This window comes from Vulpes lagopus, chromosome 7 (assembly GCF_018345385.1).
Source record: "Vulpes lagopus strain Blue_001 chromosome 7, ASM1834538v1, whole genome shotgun sequence".
Lineage (NCBI taxonomy): Eukaryota > Metazoa > Chordata > Mammalia > Carnivora > Canidae > Vulpes > Vulpes lagopus.
Window position 1 is genome coordinate 103,253,873 of NC_054830.1, and position 26,797 is coordinate 103,280,669.

The 26,797-nt window shown below is 36.9% G+C and overlaps 1 protein-coding gene across 40 annotated transcripts in view; it reads left to right on the forward strand.

Moving 5' to 3' along the window:
• Nucleotides 1–26,797, forward strand: part of PTPRD (protein tyrosine phosphatase receptor type D) — a 508,136-nt gene that overhangs the window by 147,992 nt on the left and 333,347 nt on the right. The gene's annotated exons all lie outside the window — the stretch shown is intronic.

The following is a 26,797-nucleotide window of genomic DNA, read 5'->3' on the forward strand; positions in this document are numbered from 1 at the left end:
CTTAGCCTCATTCAATTGTAAATGATATTCTGTAGGAAAAATGTATCAGTTGTAAAGGTCATCATGGCCCAGGACTTAATAGTAACAGCAGCATCTCCACCAATGATCACAGCTTGGATTTATCCAAGGCCTATGGATATTGGATGCTATTCTCAAAGTTATAGACACTTAACTAATTGAAATCCCATAATGAGTTTATGATGTAGAGTGTAATGTCCATAGAAACTCCCTCCTGAGTGAGAAAATACAACTGTGGCTTAGGAAGTAAGTGGTGGAACCAGAACATGAACTGTGAAATTTAGAGGCTGTGCTCTTTACCACCTTTGCTATGACTGGATTCTCTTAGTGACTACAGAATTACATAGCCTGCAGGAAGGACTAGACACAGACCTGAATCCAGGACATTTGTCATCTCTCTCTGACACTTTAATACCTGTGCACACAGATTCCTGGATACTTCATTTTTGGTGCCTGTCAATGAGATCTTTCTGCTCATTTAATAACAATAAAATAAAATAAAATAAAATAAAATAACTATATCCAGTTGTAAGTATCTCTCCTTCTACAAACTATTTTTCTTTTTATATAGTAAAGTCACTATCTTGTTCATAATGTGTTTTTATCTAGATACCATCTTAAAATTATTTTCTTTTTCAGCACATAACTAAATAACCCAGCATTCTTATCATTTGATCTTATTATGTAAGGAGAGAATAAGGGGTTATGATGAGTACAAAGGATAAGAAGGTAATACAGAAAGATAAAAATATATTTATACCCGGCTTACGAAGACTTTCTACATTGTGCATGTTATATGTTTACTGGTCAGGGCCAAGTAAATGGAATACGATGTCTATTTATGCAAATAAAATCCTTGTTTTCAATCCAAAGAATTCTCACATTCTCATATAGTGAACATTTTATTGCAAAAAGGAATAATTTTGCTGGCATCTGGAATTTTAGAAGACTGTAAAAATTATATAGCTCAAGCACCTATTTTTCTGATCTTTTGAGAGTTTGCACAATATGAACAATCAAACAGCAAAGATTTGAACACAGCCCTTTCAAATATTTATGAAACAACTTCACCATCTACAAAGTGGAGAAACTTATGTGGATAGCATTCTCAGGGGATACATCTAGTGTACGAAATGTAAAACTTAATATGAGAAGAGGAGAATAGCTGGAAGAGATTAGGCTCTCCCATTTTACCCAAGACCTCTTGTTTTATTTACTTCAGAATTTAATATTTGCCTTTTCCCCATTGCACATATTTGCTTTGGATAGCAATATTGTACCCTAAAATGTCAGTTTTCTTGCTTGACATTAAAAAATTAGACTGAGGCTCGCAGAGCCCACACTTCCGTTGACCTTGGCTGTAACTGCAGTCACAGTAAACACTGTTGTTTGTTGATGTTGGCACTTCAGGTGGAGTGTATCAAGTGCGAGGAGCCTCATGGACCATGTGGTTCACATCACATACCTGAAACATATGGTTTGTATTGTCCTCACTGAACTTTCCTTAAAGGGCATTCATCTTGGTTTTCTTTTGAAAATGCCATAGTTTTACTTTTGAATCAATTAGAAGACATTTTTTTCATCCCTCATAATTTTCTGGCAGAGTTTTGAGACAGGCCATGACAAATTTTAATATAAGAAGTTGGGAAAACTTGAAAGAAAACAGTTTAAAACCAAATGCAGGATACAGTTTTTTTTTTCCCCCCTACTTTCTGCCAGGCATTCCCAATATTCCCTTAAATGGATAAAATCTAAGGATTAATTTGATTCCACAAACAATATATATGGTATATTTTTTGAGTAGAGTCCAGCACTTGCTGCTGTAGAAATGTGTCCAGTGTGTTTCTTGTTCTTTGGGATGGCATTGAAGGTCTTCCAGGAGAGCTTTAATTGACTTTTCTTTCAATTAAGATAGTGAAAAACTAAGCTTATACAAGCTCTTCTCTCCCAGAGGAAATGCTATGTCTTATACATTAGCTTCATAGAGAAATTTAAATTTTTTTAAAGTTTGGTTTGTTTGATCTACTTGCTTTTCTGCCTTGAGAGTATATCAGATCCTGATAGCTAGATTTCAACATTTAACCTATGCCTTAGAGAGCTACTTTTAATGCATCAAAACTTATCTTGGTGTTCTTTTTACTGTGTGGTTTCAATAAATCACAGATGATATTTTACCTTTTCCTGATTTTGGTAGTAGTTATTATTTCCATTAGGATGGGCACTCACTGGGACTGGGTTCCTGGGCCTCTGAGTCAAAATAACTCTGATCCAGATCCTAGCTTTGCCAGTTACAACTCTGTGAATGTGGGCAATGCTTTAGCTTCCTTGGCTCTTCTTTTACTCATCTCTGAAATGGGGCTCTTATCTAGCTTATGAAATTGTTGTAAAGATCAAGGAGGATAACACATATACAATAGACATACAATATATGTCATCATGTCTGAAATATAGTAGGTGTTTATTAACATACATAGATTTTTTTTGGTGAGAATTAGAATGTGTATTAATTCTTCATGAGATGGTTCTGTGTCATGGACCCAAACCTGGAGAATTTTCACCCTCTACCCATATACACAAATGTAGCATATAGATTTGTATATATGTATTGTACACAGACTCAGACTCCAGCTAGTTGTGTTGAATTTGGAATTCTTCTCTGAGTAATCTTAGGCTCAACCAAGATTGCCTCAGAATTAATGGGCCACTGAATAATCATCTTCCTAACACAGAAACAACATGATATCTTAGAATATTAGGGAAGCAGGCAATTCTCTTTTTTTTTGATTAAGGATGAAATTGGCTCATATTATGCACTGTACATTGAACTTGATTTAGAAGTTCAAGAATTGTAGATATTTTGATAGTGTTTGCATGCCTTCAAAGGACCATTTGTCTCCCTTAGGAGAGTCCCTTAACATTCAAATGAGGACACTTGTTTTTGAACATCTTTCCATGAGCCAGACTGGACAGATGTTTCTTAAAATGAGGTGCTGAAAACAACTGAAGCTAGAATTTAAAAGAAAATGGTCTAATCTAGCTCAGGTTTTTTATTTTTAAAGTCAGAGACCAAAACTGTGGCATAATAAAGGAGAACATGGTGTTCACTTGACATTTTTCATGAACAAAGACCATCTTATGTTAAAGTACTCTTTTGGGGAAGATTTCAGTTTGAAAATGAAGATGTGATTGGAATTATTTCATTTATATTGGCCTGTTCCTCTCATATGGCCGTATTATCGCTTGATGTTTTGAGTACCTCCAATTCTATACGCAGGTTTGCCCTGCTTTCTGAAGGTAGGGTTCTGTGAAACCTTTCATAAGACAAAATGGTGTAGAGCAAACAATTGTCATTAATTTACATGGAAATTTTTTTAACATTCCCAGACCCCAAAAATAACCTCTTTTAAGCTTTTCTGATACCTTAGGACACATCTTGCTAACGGATGCACAAAATAAATTGAGATAAGGCATAGATGCTCACAGACACAGTTCAAAGCTTCCAGTGCTTTGATGCTGAGATGCTGAGTGTAGTTCCTGAGGAAAGAGTTTGGCAGGGCCACTCTTGGGTTGCCTGCTGCCTTCATAAAGGCTCACTGCCAAACAAATGCCAAACAACATTTTATCTTTCTTTCTTTCTTCTTTCTTTCTTTTTTCTTTTTTCTTTTTTTTTTTTTGTAAACGTGAAATTTTTCTTTGAATTTCTTTCAGTTAGTGAAAATAGGTACTAATGTAGGTCTTTCATAAAAGCCAAGTGGTGGAATGCAAACCTAGTTAGAAAAGGGGAAAGGGGATACCTATACTTCTTTTTGTCCTTAGCCTTGTACAATATTTGTACAAATTCACCATTCTGTCAGTTTAAACACAGGTCATTTATGGTAAAAATCAACCCAATCAGTTGATCAACACCATATTAAACCAAAATACTGGCTGGTTTCCAAATTATTCCTGATGTGTTTATTGACTTGATATAAACATATCACATTCAGTCTGTTATACATGTATAGTTTGCTCACAGGAATTCTTCTGGAACCCCAACAAAATGCAAACATTGTGGCTGTATTTTAAATTTCCGGCAGTCAGTTTTGTTCATGGAACCTTCAAAAGTTATTTTCCCTTAAACTTCAACATTAGTGAAGGAAGACTATTGGACCATTGGGCCTTCCATCTCCACTCTTAACTCCAAGTATAATGTACCTTTTTTCCCCCACTTTCTACATTTATTTGTAGAGGCCTTTGTAGAGGCCTTTTTGTTTTCTTTAAAAGATGATTCCTTTCATCTTTTGCCTTTGTTTTCATTCACTGCCAAAGAAAAGCTTTCTCTTGAAGGCTCCAGAATATAAGGATGGCTTTTTATAAACTCAATCCATTGGAATATAAATGTAATGCTTTTGCCCTTGAAAATATCAGGACAGAGGGCGTTCTAACATCTAGCTCCTGATACAAACACAGCCCATTCCTGGAAGAGTATCTTTACAGGTGTAGAAATTTACTCAAAACAACCTCAGACGGGGAAGCTGATCACTTTTTTCTGTCCCTGGGATCATGAAGTTTGTGAATATTGTCTGAGTACATGCATATTAATCATATGCCCACAGAGAGCAGTAAATTCTTTGAATGAAAACATTCATTGTGAAATAAATGAATGTAATTATAATTCATAGGAGCACTTTTGTCAAAGTGCAATTTGTAACTCTTAAAATCAAAACACAGCAGGCACCCTTAATAATGTTCAAAATAAGTCTCTTATCTGAAAGTTTTCTATTAATCAACTTTAACTTAAATCCTAATTCTTATATTATTTGCTTTACCATATCTAGAAATAACTATAATTTAGCATTAGTTTGCAAATGATATGATTCAGTGTCTTTGACCGAGGTTAATTGAAAAGGGAGGAATGAGTGAGATTAGTTTTCTGAGTGCAGTACAACAGCTGGGACCTTCTTCATGATTTCTCCCACAGTGTGGATTTCTAGGGTGAGGCAATGAAGGAAAGAGGATCATGCACTTTACAACCAGAAGACCCTGAGTTCCAGTATTGGTATTGGTTCCACCTTCCATCCGTATGACAACAAACAAGTTATTAGCTTCTCTGAGCCCTGAAGTCCTCATCTATAATATAAAATGATTTGCAAAATGCTTGTGAGGAGAAGTAGTAATATACAAAGTGCAGTTCTTGGCATGTAATACATGTATTTGTCCAAAGAACTGTGTTTGCTGACAGTTAGCACAGCAAGGGAGAATGTTTCTATTACTATAGGTGTTTGACAAATTACACAAAACTCGGTGGCTTAAATAAAGACATCTGTTATGTTCACAGATTCTGTAGGTCAGGAATGCAGACAGGGCACCTTGAAAATGACTTTTCTCCTCCACAGTGTTTTGGAGCAAGAATATATATATTTTTTTCTAGCAAGAATATTTTAAAGGAGGTAGATGGAATCATCTGAAGGCTTACTTAATCACATATCCACCAGTCGATGTTGGGAAGCCTCAAACATCTAGGAGCTGGTCCAGTTAGGTCTCCTCAGACATTTCTTGCTCTATCTGTGTGTGGTCTCTCCATGAGTGCCTTATAGCATGACAGGTTCAGAGTAGTTGGAACTCTCACATCTTGTCTCAGGACTTCTAAAGCATATGTTCTGTGAGAGGGGACTGGGGGTAGGGTGGATGGAGGGAGGAGGATGCTAGTAGAACCTGTATTATTTTATGACCTAGACTCAGAAGTCACACAGCATCATTTCCAGCATCTCCTGTTGGCCAGTGAAACCCCAGCCCCCTACCCAGATTAATGGCAAGAAGGCTTATGGAGTTAGATATGTACATCTTTGGAAAGTACAATCTGCCACAAGGAGATAATGTTTGAATCAAGAAGAATTTTATTTTTTATTTTTTCTTCTTTCTCCTCCACTTGCTCCTTTTTTCTTTTTCTTTTTTCTTTTCTTTTCTTTTCTTTTCTTTTCTTTTCTTTCTCTTTTCTTTTCTTTTCTTTTCTTTTCTTTTCTTTTCTTTCTTTTCTTTTCTTTTCCTTTGTCTTTCCTTTCCTTTCCTTTCCTTTCCTTTCCTTTCCTTTCCTTTCCTTTCCTTTCTTTTCTTTTCTTTTCTTTTCTTTTCTTTTCTTTCTGAATGACATGTGGAGATATGGTCAGAGAGACATATTGGAGCCAGATATGAAGGCTCCTTGATGCTAGGTTGAAAAAAAAGTGAGCTGTTTTACAGGCTGTGGAAGGCTACTAGAATTCCCTTTTCTCTGTGCATGTATGTGTTTATATGTATACATATACATACATGTGTGCATGCACCTATATCTGTATTTATATTTATATCTTCATCTGCAATCCTTTTTTTTTTTTTTGAGACAGGACTGATCCCATGAAAGATATAATCATCTATGTTATGAAGTACCATTTCTCAAAGAAGCTGACCTGATAGGATTTCAGATTTCCAGTTTTTTAAAATTGAGTGTTCAGAATTAATAGTCAGGTGTTCAGAATTGAGAGTCAAATCCTGAAAGCAAGGTCAGATTTGAACAAACTTGAAAAAGAGTCCCATGGGAGAGACATTGTAACATATACAGAAAATACAGCCTCATATGGGGCACCCAAAGGTAGTCTAATTTCTTGAAAAGGGACCCCCTATTCTTCCAAGCTTGCAGCTCACTCTTCATAGTCCACTCATAAAAAATTAAAATGTGAAAAAATAAAATTAAAATGTGAAAACCATGGAGACTTGTTAAAGCGATGATTTGGAAATGCTACTGTTGAAATTAGAGTGAAAATCCCTATTTCTGGAATCCAGGTTTATGACCTTCGAACATTTTTTTCAAAACCTGGGAGTCATAGTCTAGAATGCTGAAAAGAAACAAATACTAAAGCCAAAACAGCGACAGCAAAAACTCCCTCTTTACAGAAAGCAAGCAACAACTTAGCAAATCTCAAAATCATCGTTAAGAGGCCCCAGAAGAGTAACGGTGAAGAATGTCTGTTCCCTGCTCTCATACCTCCTGATTTAGTATTACCCGATCTCTGATATTTAATGAGAACATACTCTTGTGGACGTATCCCATTTTCCTCTCCTTGAGTTTCCTCAAATACGTTGCTCTGCCTGATGTCTTAATAAGGGAAGAGCTCTACAAATCAGCTGCTGTGACCAGGATAACATCTTGGTTTAACTATTGCCAATGAAATCTCCATAGGTGTCCGTGAAAGGGAGAAAAAAGTGTTAATTATTTAAAGCCCAAGTTCTAGCTTCCTCCATGGGAGCTCCTGTGAGGTTTTGTTTGTCATGCTAAGAATGTGGATCCCTGCAGGATTCAGAGTCCCCTTGAAGGGGCTTAATAAATAAATTTATATTCTCACTTAGACTTCTTTAGTATTAAAACATATTTGTTGTTTGCCTAATACATAATGCATTTTTATAGTGTTTAGATGAACCACATGCATTCTACACATTGTTGTGGGCCAGCGTGTACTAAATAACAAAGTGGCCTTATTGCTGTTTTGCTGCCCCTTGAATATGATACATACATGTAATACTCATAAATGCATGATATGGAGTAGTGGTATTTTTATATTTTAGGAGGATTTGTTTTTTAAGATTCTCATGGGTTTTGTGGGAAATATTATCAGAGCATTTTGGAGGTTACTGTGCATTATCTTGTTCTACGTTGGCAGTTGTCCAGCACATTCAATAGCCCAAACACTGGTTGGGGTCCCAAGAATATAATAATTAAAACACATAGCAGTATGTTTTTTGAGGGTTGAGGGTAATCACTGAATATTGCTATGCTTGCTTTTTTATACTCAATATTTTGCTAAAGGCAACAATGACAAAGGAAAAATGAATTTATATGCTAGAATGGGGATTTTGAAGTCATCTTTAGAAGATTGTTTATAAGGGGGTCTGTCTTTAATGGAGAGTTTTAATAATACTAACTTAGCTATGGCTCACACAACATGCTTGCAGGCTAGGAGACTTGTGCCACCATTTCTTTTTGCTGCCAGTCTGGTCTTTGTTGGAGAATCTTTCCCTGCACAGTCTGTGTAAGTGTGTGTGGTGGGGTGTGGGTTGATGAATACAGCTTTTAAAGGTACAGTGCTTTTCTCAGTGAAAAGGTTAAAACTGGAAATAACAGGATCTTAAAGTTAGCAGCTTTTTGGTCAGACCATTGACCAAAACTAATCTGACCCAAATTATATATAACCCACTGCATCTATCTTCTCTTTTTGTTCCCTAGTTACAATTCTTTCAAATTCCTTTTTTAAATATTTATATTTACAAGCATATTCCTTGAGAAAGAAATATGTAAATGTGTTTGGTGTGGTTCTAGGTATTTTGATTAACCAAAAATTAATTCCTAACATCTATGAGAGTTCATCTACACTCAGTATGTGGGTCTTTGGATGAGGGGGTAGGAAAACTGAGGAAATATTGGCATGAGGAGTGACTGAGAATAATGTAACCTTGATAGAGATCTACAGGCTGAACATGAAGGGCACTTGAGGGTGACAGCAAAGTTAGGAGATGAGTGGAAGGAGAGGAGAGAATGCCAAAGTGACTCTTTCACAGTATTGAACCTTAGAAACAGAGAACATATGTTTCTCCCCTTTCCCTTTTCCATCTTCCGTGGTCTTGTTCCTTCTTTCATAACATGGCTTCCTCTTCCAGGGCTCCCAAACTCAGGTTAGTGCTATGGCACCTATAACCCAACTGCATAATGGGTTTATGAGATTTTGATGAGCCAGCCTGGAAACATGTAATATTGTTTCTATGAAAAATTAGTTCTAAATGTCAAACAACGTATTTGCAAATAGGTGCATGTCACAGTTTATTCTGGGAATGGAAAGATATCGATATGGAAATACATATGTATATATATAATATCTCTAGCTAGATAGCAAAAATCTAGATATATGTATATATGTATATAACCTCACTGTATAATACGTAGAGTACAATGTCATATATGTGTGTGTATATATATATAGTCCACATAGAGATATATTCATAGGTAGATATATAAATATAATTAATTATGGGTATTTAAATCGGTATAGATAGGTATATAAATATAAGAAATGTTGGGACGCCTGGGTGGCTCAGTGGTTGAGCGTCTGTCTTTGGCTCAGGGCGTGATCCTAGAGTCCCGGGATCAAGTCCGACATCGGGCTCCCCGCATGGAGCCTGCTTCTCCCTCTGCCTCTCTCTCTGTGTCTCTCATGAATAAATAAACAAAATCTTTAAAAAATATATAAGAAATGTAAGAAATATAAAATTGCAATTGAATTTAATACTTCTGACATTATGCTTTTGCTAGACTCTGAATCTCAAGATTCCCCATAGACGGAAAGGTGGACAGCCATTTATGATATTGGGAAGAAAGGATCAATAGGGGAGAAGACATACCAGCTGCTGAATGAGAAAGGATATCCTAGGAGTTGTACTTCTTTCTTCTTGAGGAATAAAAGATGGGGAGAGATGTAATTAAAGTTATAGAAGATTATGTTTCCTAAGGTGTATTTTAATTAGCTTTTGAGGAGAAACAGGTGGTATAATTGAAAACTGTGGATTCTTTTCAACATGGTTTTCCAATGTTCGCTCTTTATGCTTCTTATAGTTTTTATAGCAATTTCTTTCTCATTTTTTCCTTTCTGTCTTCTTTGATTAATTAAATTGATTTTATAACATAGAAGTTATTATTCTAACTGATATATTTCCAATCAGGTAATAAAAATAACAGGGCCATATTATTTAATATGTAAAATAAGATTTATAAGAAATATTTCAATAATATATTTAATCTCCTTGTACTGGGTTATATTAAGTATTTGAAGAAGGTTAATTTACTTCCTGGCTAATTGATTATTTTTTCTCTAATAGATAGGCAGAATAAAATATAAGATATTGGCAATTAGAATTAGTAATTCATAAATTTGAGAACTTTTTATTAAATTGAATCCTCTAAAGTGCACCTATTATGCTATATTTATTCAGCACTCGTAGCCTATCCAGAAATGAAGCTGTAGTAACTGTAGTGGAGGAAGAGTCAGCAGGCAGGAAGAGCCCGAGGAGAGCAGAGCCTTCTTTGGCCATGATGTCAGTCATGGCAAATATCTCATTGGAAAGAATCTCATACCACTATTTAGATTTTCTTTTTTTTTTCTCTTTTTTTTTTTCTTTACTATTTAGATTTTCATCTCTGAATGTCAGTATTGGTTGTACATATTTATTTCCTAAACCACATGTTTTTTCCAGCAATAAAATTGGTGAGTCCTTTAAAAGAAAATGTATTTAGCACTTTTAAAGCAGCACTGATCCAGGAATTGAAGGCATTCTGTGCTCTCTGACAGTACTCTGTATTTAAAATTATGGCCTCATATATACTCTGTAATGTTGGTAGGAAGCCTCTCTTGAAATCATTCTCTCAGATAGCAAAGTTGATCATGATAGCCAAAAGGGTACCATCATGGCTCGCTTTTTTTTCTCACAATTAGGGAAAGTGCAGGGATTTTGAAACAGTTTTAGAAATAGAAATTTGGAGAACAAATTTAAGCATCTAAATTTCTAGGTCAGAAATCAATCAATTGGTGAAATTATATGGTAATGAACAAACTGCTTTTTGGTTGTGGGATGGTGCTAGAAATGGGATAAGAATTTATTGCTTTGGGATTCCCAGAGTTCAGCAGGAATCAACCATAGTTTCTGCTAATAAAGATGGAATCATTTGTTGCAGGTTGTTGGTGCCAAGGATTACTGCTCCTGTGCTACTGTCTTCCAGTTTTTATGTACCAATTTCCATCTTAACCCCATATATACCTCTAGCAAGGTCATCAGTTTAACTCAGAAATGCCTGAGATGGTATTTCTGATATGCACTGTGACTGAAGTCACTCTGTATATTGTAGGGACAGTGTATGTATTTGTGTACCTCATTTTATTCTTTACCTAAGCATTTTATTATAGCTTGTTTAAATTACCTTTGCTACTACTAGCTTTCACTTTAACCCATGCCTTAAAGAACTGGCTCCGAATCATGCCACCAATTTTATTTATTAGAGTGAGTATAAATGTGGTGTGTGTTTTTATGTATCAAGGCTCATGTGTATATAGTTTTACACATACAGAAATCTGTTCTGCCAAGCTACTAGAAAATACTTAATGCCTTTCAGAACTCTGTGTATGGGAAAGGACTTTCTGGAATTGCAATTGATAATAGTACTCTTGTCCTCTGGAATCTTACCCTATTGAAAGGAAACGTGGATCAAAATACCACATCAGCTTCATGATTAAAAATACTGATTGGAGATGTCAATAAGGTTTTCTTTCCTTCATCTTCCTTGAACTTGAACCCTGGAAACTTCCTAAGAGAAACATGGAAGAAGACTTGGTTATGGAGGGTGGGGTGCAAGGAAGAAGGAAAGAGAGAGGAATGGGAGAGAGAGAGAAAAGATATGAACTGATGTATGAGGAAGTAAATAAGGGAGTACGGCTTCTTTCATATCATGCCAAAAAAGGTATCTCTTCTTTGTTTTTAATTTTTGCTTCGATTAAAAGAATAAACCACATAACATAAAAATACATAAGTTTGATGGAGTAGATATTAACTTCTGGGAGACTTTGGTTTTGAAAAGGTCAAGTATTTGACATTAACTTGAGTCAGAACAATTAATTAAGGACTGCTGGGTCATAAGGACAGTCAAGGTGGTGTTGAGCATGGGTGTGAGTTGAAGACTCATGCTATGTATTCCTTTACTCTACTTGTCCTACAAAAGAAGCTATTTTCTAGAAGTTTAATGCTTTAAAAACTTTACACAAATATAACTACAATTTAAAATTCTGATTTAAATTGTTGCCTTGTTTTATTTTCACACTTCTGCTGGGATTCTAAGTTGTCACACAATGAGGCTGTCAGGAGAGACAGCAAGGGAGAGGCACAAGTGGCCTGCAGGCCTGTACCCACAAAGAGTGTGGAGCCCAGCAGAGGCTCAGATACAAAAGACACCAAGACCTCCAACTGATCAAAATAACTGCCTCCTCCTTCCCTTCCCTCTGAATCATCAGTCCCTAAGCTAAATAAATGTGTTGTTCACTTCCCAAATGCTGTCCCCACTGCTTCTGGTTCCAGGGTCTGTTAATAATTTAGCGAGTGTTACAATATGTCACAGGGAAGTCAGACATTTTGGAATAAAAGTTGTAACTGACATCCCACTTTAGGTCTTGCCATTTTTGGAGAACAGTCTGGCTACCACATTTTGATTGCTGGGACTTCCAGTTAAGAAATTCTGAGATGGGGGCAGCCTGGGTGGCTCAGCGGTTTAGCGCTGCCTTCAGCCCAGAGCTTGATCCTGGAGACCCAGGATCGAGTCCCATGTCAGGCTCCCTGCATGGAGCCTGCTTCTCCCTCTCCTGTGTCTCTGCCTCTCTCTCTCTCTCTCTCTCTCTCTATGTGTGTGTGTGTGTGTGTGTGTGTGTGTGTGTCTCATGAATAAATAAAATCTTAAAAAAAAAAAAAAGAAATTCTGAGATGGAACTTTGAACATCAGTTCTGTGCTGTAAATCTTTACTTTTGTATTAAAACTAAGATTCTTTATGGCTATGCTAGATATATAAGCCATTTAAAAATGCCATTTGACCTGATTCTGGAGTCCTGGGATCGAGTCCCATGTCAGGCTCCCTGCATGGAGCCTGCTTCTCCCTCTGCCTGTGTCTCTGCCTCTCTCTCTCTCTTCCTCTATGTCTCTCATGCATAAATAAATTTTTAAAAAATCTTAAAATTTTTTTAAAAAAATAAAAGTGTCATTTTATCATGTCTCCATCCACTATGGCCCTTTGAGATAGAATGGAACTTCTGATTTCCCCAATATACATAGTGTTCATTTGTTTCATTCATTTGAATATTCTTGTACACAAACATATTTTGGGTGCCTGCTCTGTGGCAAGCACTCAATAATTTCTTGAACAAAAAATAAATAAAAATTATGTCAATGTCTGATAATAAATTTTAATGGGGGTGATAGAGAAAGAAGCCAACAAATACAATGCAAGGATCAGCTTCATAAGGTAGGTTCAGGGAATTGTGGGAAGAGACTAGAGATAAAGAAAAACCTCTCAGACTTCAGGGATTCTGAAACTGCTTTAGAGAGGATTTGATGTTGGAAAGACTTCAAAGGTGAGCTAGAGGAACTGTGAGCATGGAGATTGACATGCTGGACAGCATGCCTATCACGTACACGGGTAGAAGGGGGAATGTCACTTGTCAGAGACCTGGGGGTAGAATGGGTTTATGGGAGGAACAGTGGGCAAAAGTGGATGGATAGCCAGGGCTCAAGTCCTGAAGCCTATCTTTATGCTCCGAGGATTGGCGTTTATCCCAAAGCTTGGGTGTCAGGAGGAGGCACAGGGGCATGGTACTCTATATCATACATGGAAGTAGCAATCAGACATGTGTTTTAGAAATGAAATACTCTGGCTTCACTGTGAGGAATGGATTACAATAGGAGTGTTAAAGTAGATGTGTTTCAAAAGCTTCTATAACTGTCCAGAGTCATGAAAAAGTGGAGCTGACCCCGGATGGGGATGGTAGGGATGGAGAGGAGGTGATGGATGAAAAAAGTCTGTTCTTGAGGGGCTGAAGGTGACTTGAGGTGATGTGAGGATATTCGTGGAGTTACAGGGCTCATCGCTTCTCAGATGGGAAGTGGAGGTAGTGAGCACAGTAGAGGGAACTAGTATTACTTTTTTTTTTGTCGAATAGCTGGAAAAGGAGGGTGACATAAAGAAATGCAGGTACACGCAAATATGGAGGGGTACAGTTGCAGTTTTTCTGTGAGAAAATACTGACTTTGAAGCACATTCATTGATTAATGAATCTGTAATACCAGGTAACATCTATTCAGCATTCACTCTGTGTAGGGCGTGTGCTAAAATCTTTATTTTTAAACTTTACAATGATTCTATGAAATAGTTCACTTGCCATCACCCTTTGTACCTCTGGAAACTGAGGCTTCTAGATGGTAACATGCTCAAGTTCACACAGATAAATGAGGGATTGGGCACTGGGATTCGTCAGTTGCAGAGCCCAGGCACCTGAGCACGACCTCATAAGGCTTCTGATGAGACTCAAATGTCCAGGATATGAATTCAGTGCTATTTGTGTTGGGGCCTAAAATAAAGAAAGCTCATTTATATGTGTTTACTGACCACAGGAGAGAAAACTTAAAAGAAAAAAAGAAAAAAAAAAGAGCACGTTAGTTATTTTGGTTGTAATTTACAAGGCTTTCAACTGCATTAGAGATTAAATGCTTCTTGACAGTATCCAAATTTATAATAATTTTCAGAAGCAGCGGGACCTTGGCTAGTTTAGTGAAGGAAGCAAAGAAATCTTGGAAAATAGTGAAGTATAGCTCATTTTGAAATGTACTGTGACCTTGTGAAATGAGAACCTTTTTTTCATCTCTGAATGTACCGTAATCATAATGTAGCCCAGGGGAGCCAAACATTTTATATGTTTTAACAAGCTAAGTGATTTTATAAAAGTGCTGTTAGAAGGATTTATTTTAATTGAACGTTAAGACATACTAGTCTTAAATCATAGCTAGTTCCTTGCTTAGAGCTCTATTCCAGGTTAGCTTTCATAAGTAAAGAAGCAGAACTTTTTTTTTTTTCATCAAAATAATCCTCAGTATTGGAATTCTATTTGTTTTTGCTTGTCTTAACTTTAGGCTTCTTAAATGCTTAAACTGCACATTCAAAATATTTTAGGGAGTGTGGGTATCTGTATGGGGTTTAATGTGATTCTCATTTCATATTTATCACACTTTCTACTCTGTGTTATTCCAGCAGTGTAACATACTGAAAGGATTGGTTTTACCTTATCACAATGGGTCTCTACCAGATGGTGATGAGGACTGTTTCCCAGGGAATATTTGGGAAAGTTTGGAGACACTTTTGGTTATCATAAATGAGAGTTGAGGGGAGTGGGCTACTGGCATCTAGTGGGTAGGGTCTAGGAAATGCTGCTACATACCCTACAATACACAGGACAGCCCTCTACTATAAAAAACTGTGCACCCCAAAATGTCAATGGTGCCAACATTGATCAAACCAGCGTTAGTGCAGTAGTTATACTAATTGAGCATATGCAAATGTAGATATTTTCCTTAGCAGATAAGTAAAAACTACTGATGCTGCTTGACATTCAGGGAGAAATAATAGGTGTAGTAGTTAAAGAAAAATAGAGGGATAAATTAAAACACAGGGAAAAAATAAATGAGATCCATGAAGGAGAATTAAAAATGGAATAGAAGGAAAAGGCAAAACGATCTTAATAACCATTCCTCTATTGTGCATCATCTAGATTAGAGGGAGTGTGAATAAGTGGCAGTTGTGATGTCCACACATTCCTTTGTATTAAGAAAAGTATATGTTGTTACTGCAGTTATTATTAATAATTTATAGAGCATGAAAAATGTGTTAAGTGCAGTGCAGAACACAGAGTCAGTCACCACCCAGAGGGTTTCGAGCTTATAATTAGACAGATGGAGCAGACTCAAGCTCAGGATGGGGAAAACAGGTGACAAGGCAAAGAAGATGTCACAACTGCTCCAAAGTTTATTTCATGTGATTTTTACTTGCCTTTCAGTTAAACTTTAATTTAAAAAAAAAAAAAAATGATGGCAGCCAGTGAGTACCATAGCAAAAAAGGCTTTGAGAAATGATTTGATACTACCAAAGAACAAATCTCAAAAATACCAGCTAATATGAATTAGCTTGAAATATTTTTCATAAAGTATATACAGAAATCTTATTAGGAAGCAAATATCAAATTATTTTTTAGTGTGTAAGTTTACACTTTTGATAAATTCATTTTGATATTGGAAATAGATGGGAGGTTTGATTTTTTCCATATGAATTTTCCAGTTACATATATTTGTTATATTTGTTGTTTTTAGTTGGCAGAATTAGAACAGAAAGATTAAAATATTTTATGTCTGTGAAAAACACACACACACACACACACACACGGAAAATTAAGATATGTTACATTTTCTTGCTAACTATGGATATCATATTTGAGTCTTTAAAAATTCCATAATCAGTTTGCATTTTAATGTGTTTATCTGAAAGAGATACTATTTTGGGGATAGAGTCTGACCTCCTTGGCTATGAAATGGTGCTTTCCTAAGAGTATACTATAATTGATGTCTTATCCAACAGAAAGTAATTATTCAGTTTCTAAGTTTGCGTACTTTTCAATTTCTAAAGAAGCAAATAACAAATTAATGAGTAAGTGCAAGGAGGCAGAGCCAAATTTGTATTACAAGACACCCCAGAATGTCACTCTCAATATGGGGGAGTCTCCACTGCACCCTAATAAAGCATGAAAGAATCACAACTAGACAAAGTTGGAGAGCTGAAATGAAAATTGTAGTCAATATGCTTTACCAATATGTTTAGTGTCAATTCTTTGGGTGGAAATTAATGACAAACTCGGGTAACTTTTTCTCCTTTAATTTGACTTTGGTAGCAAATGATGAAAACCATTTGCATAAACTACTTAAGTGTCATTCTATTTAATTAGAGAGTTTCTGCACGAGTAAAATTATTTTCAAGTCTCAGCAAAGAAATGAACATGATGAGAAGATCTAGCAGCAACTTAAAAAGTTTATAGCAAAGGCTTCTTTAAGACTGACTAGATTATCATGAACATGGACCTTCAACAGGCAAGGAGATGGTACAATATACATAGCTTATTTAACACAAGTTTGAGGAGAATAGCATTAAATGATAATTCAGTTTAGGTGGAAATTTGTGACACTTTGTCCCCATGAATGCTTATGAACTTGTTAGTTGGTTGGTTTCTCTGCATAATTCTTTGAATATTGGTTTGGTTAATGCATATTGACCTGTGTCACTCAAGCATATCTGAAATTGTCCAAGAATGTTCTCAAAGGATTTGGGATAGATTGTGCTAGGAACTGTTAAAAGATAAACTAGGACATATTAAAAAATTCAAGAGTTTATTTGAGCAAAAATTGATTTGAATTGGGCAGCACCAAAGTAGAAGTGGTTGGGAGTGCTCCATCAGCAGGGACCAGGAGAAAGACTTATGTGGGAGAAAGTGTTGGAAGCAGAGAGGAAATCACTTGATTGGCTGTAAGTTAAGCGTTGGATGGCTCTTTGTGATTGGCTGTGCTCAGCGTTTTCATTCCATAACTTTGACAAATTTACAGGCTTAGATTTTGATTTGCCTGTGTGTAGCCCACCCCAGCATCAAAGCCCCGTCAGTCTAATGGCCTCCTTGTTTGACTAACAGTATCAAATTGAGTGCTTGGTAGATAAATTCTTTCACATGAACCACAAAAATGATGTGTGGAGTGTTTTATGAAAGTTGTTGTAAGCTGCCAGCTTTTGAATGAAGCAGTCTCTTCAAGCAGTAGGTGTATAGAAAAATAATCTTTGGAGATTGTTCTTTAGGTATATGCCCCTTTAAATTCAATGTAACAATTTAGATGACTGCAAATGAACACAATTCCAAATTCAATTTAGATATTTCTCTAATTCCTATACACAAAATATTTGGCCACGTACTGCTTTAAAAAATTAGGCTTCAGAACGTATTGCTATAATTTTCCCAGCTCCATTTTCTAAACTGTTTTGATGGTTAACATGTTCTATAACTTAGGGAAATGATTGTTCACTTTGATGCTTTTAATTTAAACAACGTGCGTTTGTGACTACTATTGCCCTTCACCTTTTCAGAAACACCTTTTCAAGGCTTGCTCATTTACATGCCTTCTTTTTACTTTAGTAGCTCTTCTAACTCATTTTGTGAATATCAGTTAAGTGATGTTACCTTGTATATTTTTAAATTAAATTAGAAGTACTGTATCATTTTTTCTATATAATTCAGTAGCTTCGATTTATAATGATCCACTTAGAATGTATTTATTTTCAGCTTGTCCTTATTTTATTTTTTTATTGTTCTTTTCAATATGATACCCTTCAAATAGTTTTGTATAAATAGAGCTGAAGCATGAGAGGGTGTGTGCATTGCCACCATGCCGAACAAAGGAGACCCCCTCCAGTATGCTGTGCTTGTCTTCACACTACCAAGAAATTTGTGCCTCAGTTTCTCGCTACCCACTCCCCTTCAATCTGTCCTTCTCCAGAGAAACTGAGCTGATGTTGTGCTCTCAATTCTACCAGTGATCCTCCAACTGCTAAAAGTGTGGCTTTTTCTTAGGTCTTGTTCTCTGTAAGCTCTCTACTCCCCTGCATCTCAGGCACTGACTGCTTATCTCACCCCTAATGTGGGTTCTGCAGTGTCCTTTGGCCTCTGACCTATTGTATTCCCAGAGCCTTGGTGCTGGATCTCTCTTTATTTGATGCCTTCTCTTTCTGACCAAATAGCCAGAGGGCATCTTGTCATTTGCAAAAATTTAAATAAAGGTAACAAATTAACCCCAAGACTTATAAATTGCTTTCTAATTAGTAGGCCAAATATTCTCTCAATTTGTCTCTTGAAACTACATTAATGATGCATGAGGGTGTGGTATGTAAAAGGTCGAACTTAATATGGGAAAAAAATAATATTGTAGTTTTGTATAAAACCAATCCTCAATTCTTTTTACTTTTGCATATAATGATGCCAAAATAACATTGTTGCAGATAATGTGTGTACAAGACAAAAGATTTGTGGTTTGAGTAGACAGCAAGAATCAGAATTCTTCCTATTATAGCAGTTACAGAAGGTAGAGGTCATAGGAGACCAGGACAGTTTGCTTTGTTGAATCCAGTGGGGGTAGCATTCATTCCCAGGGAGGCTCCTTTGGCCTGCTCCATGTCTTCAGAGAACAATGCAGAGGATATTCAGTATATGGAAACTACTGAGATTTAGAAGTAATAGAATTTAATGTGCTGTACAATTTTGTCTTTTTTCATAGGCGAGTCATCTAGAAATTTGCAGATCTATTGGCTAAGGGGATGCGTGTATTTTTCCTTCCACCTGTCTTAGAACACAAATTTATAAGTATTTTTGCAGGAGGCAGTTTCTGTGAAAGGAAGACATTCGTCTTCAATTTTATTGCTAAAATTTTATGAGACAGTGACAACTGTAGGGTTTTGTGATAGGAAGCCACATTAACTCCATTAAGATTATAGCCTTCATTTTTTAAATTTGTATTTTTCCCTCTCTCACATAACATTTGTATGGCTTATCCCTGGAAAAACAACAGAAACGGAAAGAATAATGAGGAAATTTTTCCCTCTTCCTTCCGAACCAACCATTAAATTTCATCCTGCATTGAATGTTGACCTAATACTTAAAATATTTGAAGTGAATCATGATCAGCCTTTGAGTTGTGGGTTCTTGTTCTAGTGTGTTTAGCGATTTGCCCAATATTGAAATTTTCTACAAAGAGGGGAGGAAGAATATGTCATTTTAAAACACTGGATTTTCAACGAGGCCTTCAGTGTAAAAACATGGACAAAAATAGCATATTCCATTACAACAAAACACTGTAAACGCTAGTAGTTTTAAATATAAAGTGTAATTAATTTAGGAAGAAAAAAAGCAGTTTTAAAATGCCCAAATGATTTTGCAGTAATAATTAGGGGGAAATAATCGTTCAGTTCTTTAGTTAACGTACTTTACTTTAATGGAACACTTTGAATTAACAAACATATCCATACTTTTTGTCTGTGTGACAGTAATAACCACAGTGTATCTTATCAGATAATTAACTTCCACAAACATAATAACAAGTCTATGGAGCAGCAATGGCACTGTTAGAATAAAGTATTTCTTTGGATGTTGAAATCTTAAAAGGAGAGCAACTACTTAAATTTAAGTAGCTTCCTTCTTGCAAAGGGGCTGTCACTTTTGTTACCATGTGTAATGTAGACGACATTTCTGTGAAGAGCAATCAAAGGAGGGGAGGACGAATACAAAAATAGACAATAGGAAAAAGCAAGGAAACAGATTTAAAAATAAGCGCGCACAGCCCTCCGGGAAGGTAGCATCGCAGCACCCTGTTAGCTGGGCAGGGCAGGGCAGGGCAGGGCGAGCATCTAGCAGGACCTGTATTGCTCTTTAATGAGGAGAAGTGACTTAGCAGGTCCGCCTTCCTGTCTAATCCAGGTAAGCTCTTTTCTCTCAGTAGCTCTCAGAAGATCAGTTCATGAAAAACAGAAGCTTGTCTTTTCTCTTTTGAAATAGTTTTATTAAAAGCAAACTGCAGGGGATCCCTGGGTGGCGCAGCGGTTCAGCGCCTGCCTCTGGCCCAGGGCGCGATCCTGGAGACCCGGGATCGAATCCCACATCGGGCTCCCGGTGCATGGAGCCTGCTTCTCCCTCTGCCTATGTCTCTCCCTCTCTCTCTCTTTCTCTCTGTGACTATCATAAAAAAATAAAAATAAAAAAAAAATAAAGATCTTATTAAAAAAAATATAAAATAAAATAAAAGCAAACTGCAGATTATACACGTGCGTTGGGACATCCTGTAGCTCACCGACGAGAGGCGCCTGCTCTAGGGAAGGAGGGGCCGCGCCGGGTAGGTGTCAGAGCCCGGCAGGATTGCACCCTGCTCCCTGTTGGTGGGGACGCAGCAGCAGCTAGCTGAATGTTTGTTTCTGTTCTTGATAGTGTAGGAGACATGTCGAACAAACACAAATCTACCATCAATTTAAAATTGCTTTGGAAAAAATTTAAAAAAAAATAAATAAAATTGCTTTGGAATTAACTGAAATTAAAAGGAAAAGAGGGAAAGAAAAATCCAAATTCAGTTTTTTGAGGGTAAGCAAACAACACACACACACACACACACACACACACACATATTTCTGCTTTACTTTAACTACTGTAATCTGACAAAATTTAGGCCTATTCTGATAGATTTTAGTGTTTTGCTAAGAAAGCATGAAGTATTTTGTATTCTTTCTAATCATTCAGGGTATGCACTTGGCAAAAATTTCGCAGACTGTGCCTATTGAATTATGCCTTCAGTGTTCCATGAATGTTAGAAGTTGTGCAGTTAATTTTCCCCTCATTAAGCTGAAATGCACCTTTTGGTGATATAACCATGGGGTGCAAGAAATTTAATTTAAAATTAGGTGAAAACCTGTGAAAAAATAGAAACATTTATATTTATATCTGAATACGAGTAGAGAAATACTTTAAAGCAGCTCTGACTGTACAGGAATATGTACTGTGGGATACATACCACATGAGTCATGATTTTATTTCAGTAAATGTGCATTTAGGAGGACTGTGTGCTGTTAACACCAGAGCTATCCTGAGGTTCATGACCTAGGGACTTTTGCTCACCAGGAGCATCCAGATTTACTGGCAGATACAGCTTCAGTGCTGACTGGCTGATCCTGTACATATGAGGGGCAAGTACCAGATAGAGGTGTGTGTTCCCTGCTCTTGGAGAGCTCTTGGAGGTCAGAGACAATTCCTACCTCCTGTTTGCGCTCAGAGTGCTTAGCACAGTACTCGCCTTCAACAAAGAAAAGGGGGGCAACATTGATGCAGCTGTATTCTCTACCAGAAAATACTCTCTTCACTTGCAAGCATCTTGAAATTGGATAGTTGGTAATCTGATTTAGAAGAACTGATATATTTACACTAATGGTAACTAGTAACAGGAAGGCATGTCATATGTGGCCATTTTGTTTTAAGGATTATTAAGTCAGAAACTTCAAATGTGCATATAAATTTCAGAATAGATTTATTTAATAATGGTTGCAAGTAATTTAATCTCTCCCAAGTTTCTAGAGAAAGTTTGGAATGGGTTGAGATGCAGACTGGTTTTGTGCAATGTTCTCATGTTCAATCTCCAAAGAGTATTAGAATAAAAATTAAGATTCTTGCCATGTAGAAGAGGTAATGAAGATACTGGAGAAAATATCATTTGGCTATGGTGTCTGGAAACAGTTGTAGGTGACTCTCATAGGAAGAAGCCACTTGAATCTTAGGGCAATGCAGGGGCACTGGGGCGGCTCAGTTGGTTAAGTGTCTGACTCTTGATTTCAGCTCAGGTCCTGATCTCAGGGTCCTGAGATTGAGCCCTGTTTTGGGCTCCATGCATAGCATGGGATTTTTCTTCCTTTCCCTGTGCCCCTCCTTGCTTGCACTCTTTCTCTGTCAGAGAGAGACAGAGAGAGAGAGAGAGAGAGGAGGAGGAGAAGGAGGAGGAGGAGGAGGAGGAGGAGGAGGAGGAGGAGGAGGAGGAGGAAAAAATCATAGAGCAGTGCAGTGATTTTAAAAATCTGACACCTTAAACATTTATTATTCTTTTTTACACTTTGAAGATTTCATTGGAGATGTTCATAATATGTTTAGTTAATATTGTTTTATTTCATGTAAGCACATATATTACCATCATAAAATCTCTATTATAGCTGCACATGCACAAGTAAAAGTAGAACAGAAATTTATATTAATGGCACCCAGTGATAATACTATTTTCCTAGTTTGTAGAAAAATTAACTAATTTGGACTTTTTATGTATATTTATATATTTAACTAATTATATATTTAGAATTTTGTTAATATTAGGTTTTGCCCTATGAGTCTTTAAGAAAACAACAACAACAACAATTTTGGCAAGCAGAGCTAACAACAAAATTAGTCTTGCTGCTGGGGATGAAAGAGTAGGAGGTGGAACCCTAATGAAGGTTGAGGATAGAGGACAGACAAAAGCAAGACAATGAAAGTTTTCTCTTTTTCCTAAGCTAAGGGTCAGAGCCCCGAAGAGTTGTCTACAATTATAGGTAGCATTTGTTGAGGACCAAAAGACTAGAGTGGTGCTGTCTCCATCTTGTCCCACCCAGACCAGACCATGGACATGCTAACTACAGACCAGCTGACTCCGAAGGATGGGAAAGGCTGGTGCTTGGATGGGGTTAGGATGAGTTATGCCATCTGTAGTACATCTGGGGCATGGCCGAGCCTCTTGATGCTGTGGAATCATTCGGAGCCCACACAGAGGCCCCACACAGGCTTCCTTCTAGACTAATTACAAATGGTCTCCTGTGCAGTTCAGTTTCAGGTCTTGTGATCACAAGACTGGTACTCTTCTGCAGGACTTCTCTAGTCTCCTCTAACTTGGAGTTGGATTCTGTTCTTTTGTTGGCACAGTAGTGACCTCTCATCCCCACATCCCAATAACACATATAGAGCTGATTTTGGTTTTCCTCTTGGGAAGAGTTTCCCACTTCATCAGTGCAATTGGTTACATTTACACAATCATGACTAGTTGTATTAATTGTGTAATATATATATATATATATATATATATATATATATATATATATTCCTCGTAAATTATGGTTCTACTTTAATAGACCCATATCATAGACCAAGTTCATAACTAATTATCATATATTCAGTTTAATGTACGAAATACTGTGAAAATTTAGAGTCAACAAGGGCAAATTGTTCATTGTTACTTTTCTACAACTGCATGGGTCATAAGTACTTCTTAAGTGCTTGTGGTTGGAGAAGCAAAACATAAACACTGAAATAACCGTGAGAGTATGGAATCAACATTTCTATCATGCTTTTCTCAACATATGGCAGAGTAATAATGGGATATAATTATTACTTGTATTGCCATTTTTTTGCTCTCTGCTTCTGTTTTATTTTGTTAGATCATATTAAAAATATTTCAAAGGTAGAGATAAAGAGTTGGGTAAAATTACTGCCATTCTTATTTTTCTTTATTTAACATGTGATAGTTTATTTTCTCTTGCTTTTGTTAAACTTTCAAGTGAATTTTTATTTGTTTGTAATCATTTTGTATCCTAACATTTCTATTGTTAGTAAACTTTAAATTTTCCCTTAAGTATGCAAAGTTATGTTCCAATAATTCAATAGGTTGGGAATGATACAGCCTTTATCCTAGATGTGGGAATGCCTATAATATAAAAAAGATCTCCTGTTGTAACTAGTAATGATAAATAAGAGACTGATTTTGAATATCTGTGTCCCTTTCAATGTAATTTAGAGCAGTGAATCAAATTCTTGCACTGAACTGAGAACTGACCATGATGAAAAGATTTCTCCTTTAGAAATTTCTCGAAGATTGCATTGCAGTGTGAATCTCCTTAGTGTCCTCAAATGCCTTCCTACTAGTGTGATATTGTGACTCATAATAAATAAATATTTGCTCTTTGTCACCATTTCTGGCACAGAGCACCTGAAACCCTTGGAATTTCTTAAGAGTTGAGGGCAACTAAAATGTCTTTTGTTATGTTAACAAGGCAACTTGTGGACTCACCTAAACTTAGAGGCTGGTTGCCCACTGAGCCAACCTTGTGATTAGAGGGTGGGAACCTCAGACCCACCTCCCTGACTTCCTGGAGGAGACAGGGGTTGGAGGTTGAATCAGTTGCTAGTGACAGTGACCAGTGATTTAATCACTCGTGCTTCTGTGGTGAAACCTCCATAAAATCCCAAAAGGGACAGGGCTCAGAAAGCTTCCAGGTTGGTAAATACACAGGAGGGTCCTAGGAGAGTGGTGGGATCAGAGAGAGCATGGGTATTCTGTGCGCTTTTGCCATAACCTGCACTCTCCATCTCTTCCATCTGACAGTTCATGAGCTATATCCAATAATAATAATAATAATAATAATAATAATAATAACCCTGTAATCTAATGAGTAAGTGGATCTCCTGAGTCCTGTGAACTGCTTTTGCAAATTAATCCAACTCAAAGAGGAAGTCTTGGGAACCTCTGGTTTATAGATGACTGATTGGAAGCACAGGTGACAAGCTGGGTTAAGACTGGCATCTGAATTAAGGGGTAAGGGAATTGTCTTGTGAACCTGAGCCCTTAACCTGTAGAATCTTGACACTGTCTCTGGGTAGCTGTGTTAGAATTGAGTTGAAGTCTTTGGCATCTTGCTGGTGTCCCAAGAATTGCTTGGTGGTGTGTGGGGAAGCTCTCTTTCACACACATTGGAATCTAGCCCAGGAACCCAAAATAGCTAGGTAGATCTTTCCATCAGAGCATTTTTGTCTCCTCCTTGTAGGGGCCTGGCTTAGTATAAAAAGCAGGGAATTCAAAGACAGAATATGTACTTGAGATGCCATCCAGTTGCAAAAGTGATGACTTTAAGAACAAGCCTGTAACATCAACTGTGAAAAGGAAATCGTGTAACATCCTTCATAGCCAGAGTGAGTGCATGTGTTAGAGTGTATTAGTTAATTAAAAAATATGGTGGGATTCTGTGACCTCAGAGATGCTTCATGAAGGTTGGTTTTCAGAGTCCTTTTGCTCACTGCAGCTACAGTCCAGGACAGCTGTGAGAGTTGGGAAAGATCTTCTCAGATAATGCAAAGTGTTAGATTTAAGAAAGTGAGGAATAAGTTGGAAGCTAAGAGTGTTTATATATAAAATCCTACCCCTTATGGGTGTGTTTTTTAACTGATGATCATGACACGTTGTAGGGCTTAGCAAGACCAAATACAGGCTATGTGAGGTCATTGCTGATGAAGGAACAGGCCAAGTTAAGTTTGTGGTCTCAGAGGTGGAATCATGGCTGATAGCCAGGGTTAAAACCAGAAGTTCCCTGAGAGGCTGGAAGTCAGCTGGGAGAGAATTTCAGAGACATTGCTGAAAATGGGAGCCAGGGATCAGTGACCAAGGAAGCAGATCTGTAATAGGAGACAGGAATGTGAGAAACAGCTTTTTATGGAGTCCCTCTAGTTCAGATGGGTGTTATCTTTTTTATTGTATCACATCCAGCCTTTCACCACCAGCGGTCTTCCTCCTCAAGAGCAAGACTTTGAACTGAGCCAGAGATTGTCAAACACCAGAGGTGTGAACAGTTGTCATTAAATGTGATAAAAAACTGAAAAGTTGACCTAGACCCACATTATTGTAGTGAAAATTCAAACCGATGATTTTGAACTATAAATGCATCTTGGCATTTCCTGTCTAAGGAAGTGCATGCTACAAATATCCCATTCATTAGGGAATGGTTGACTATGTTACACATTTGAGTACATGAGGAACATGGGATGTCTCCACCATTTTAGATGACATTACTATTTTGAACATTTTTGTTCTTATAGTAGGTAGTTATATTATCCTTCTATCTGGTTTCCTTCTATATCCATTCTCCTCTGGTGAATGATTCCTTTGCTCTGCTATCAGAATAGTCTTCCTAAAACTCAAATGTGATCATTGCAGGGAAATAATTTTAATAATCCTGGAGAAGACCAGCATTAATTATGTCATATAATAACTTTGGTAGAAAATTTTCAAATATGAAGGTTTTGCTCTTAGTTAACTCTCCTTAAATGAAATTACTGTAAACAACCCTATATTTGCTATATGAGTTTTGCTTCCTTCACTACTTACTTCAACCAATTATTCTCTGTATTTTCTTGGTCCAAGACTCCATGGATAGGAATCTTTGATATTTATTTTTTTAATTTTTTAAAAAGATTTTATTTATTCATGAGAGACAGAAAGAGAGAGAGAGAAAGAGAGAGAGGCAGAGACACAGGCAGAGGGAGAAGCAGGCTCCATGCAGGGCACCCGATGTAGGACTTGATCCCGGGGTTCCGGGATCACGTCCTGAGCTAAAGACAGATGCTCAACTGCTGAGCCACCCAGAAGCTTGATGTTTAAAATATAAGTAACTTGCTTCTTCAGAACATTGTGTACAATATGTTAGAAATGATAGAAATCTTGGGAAACATATCCCTTGATGGAGAGTATTAGAAACCTTTCCTCTTGACTGGTTTTGCTTACTTTATTATTTAAAAA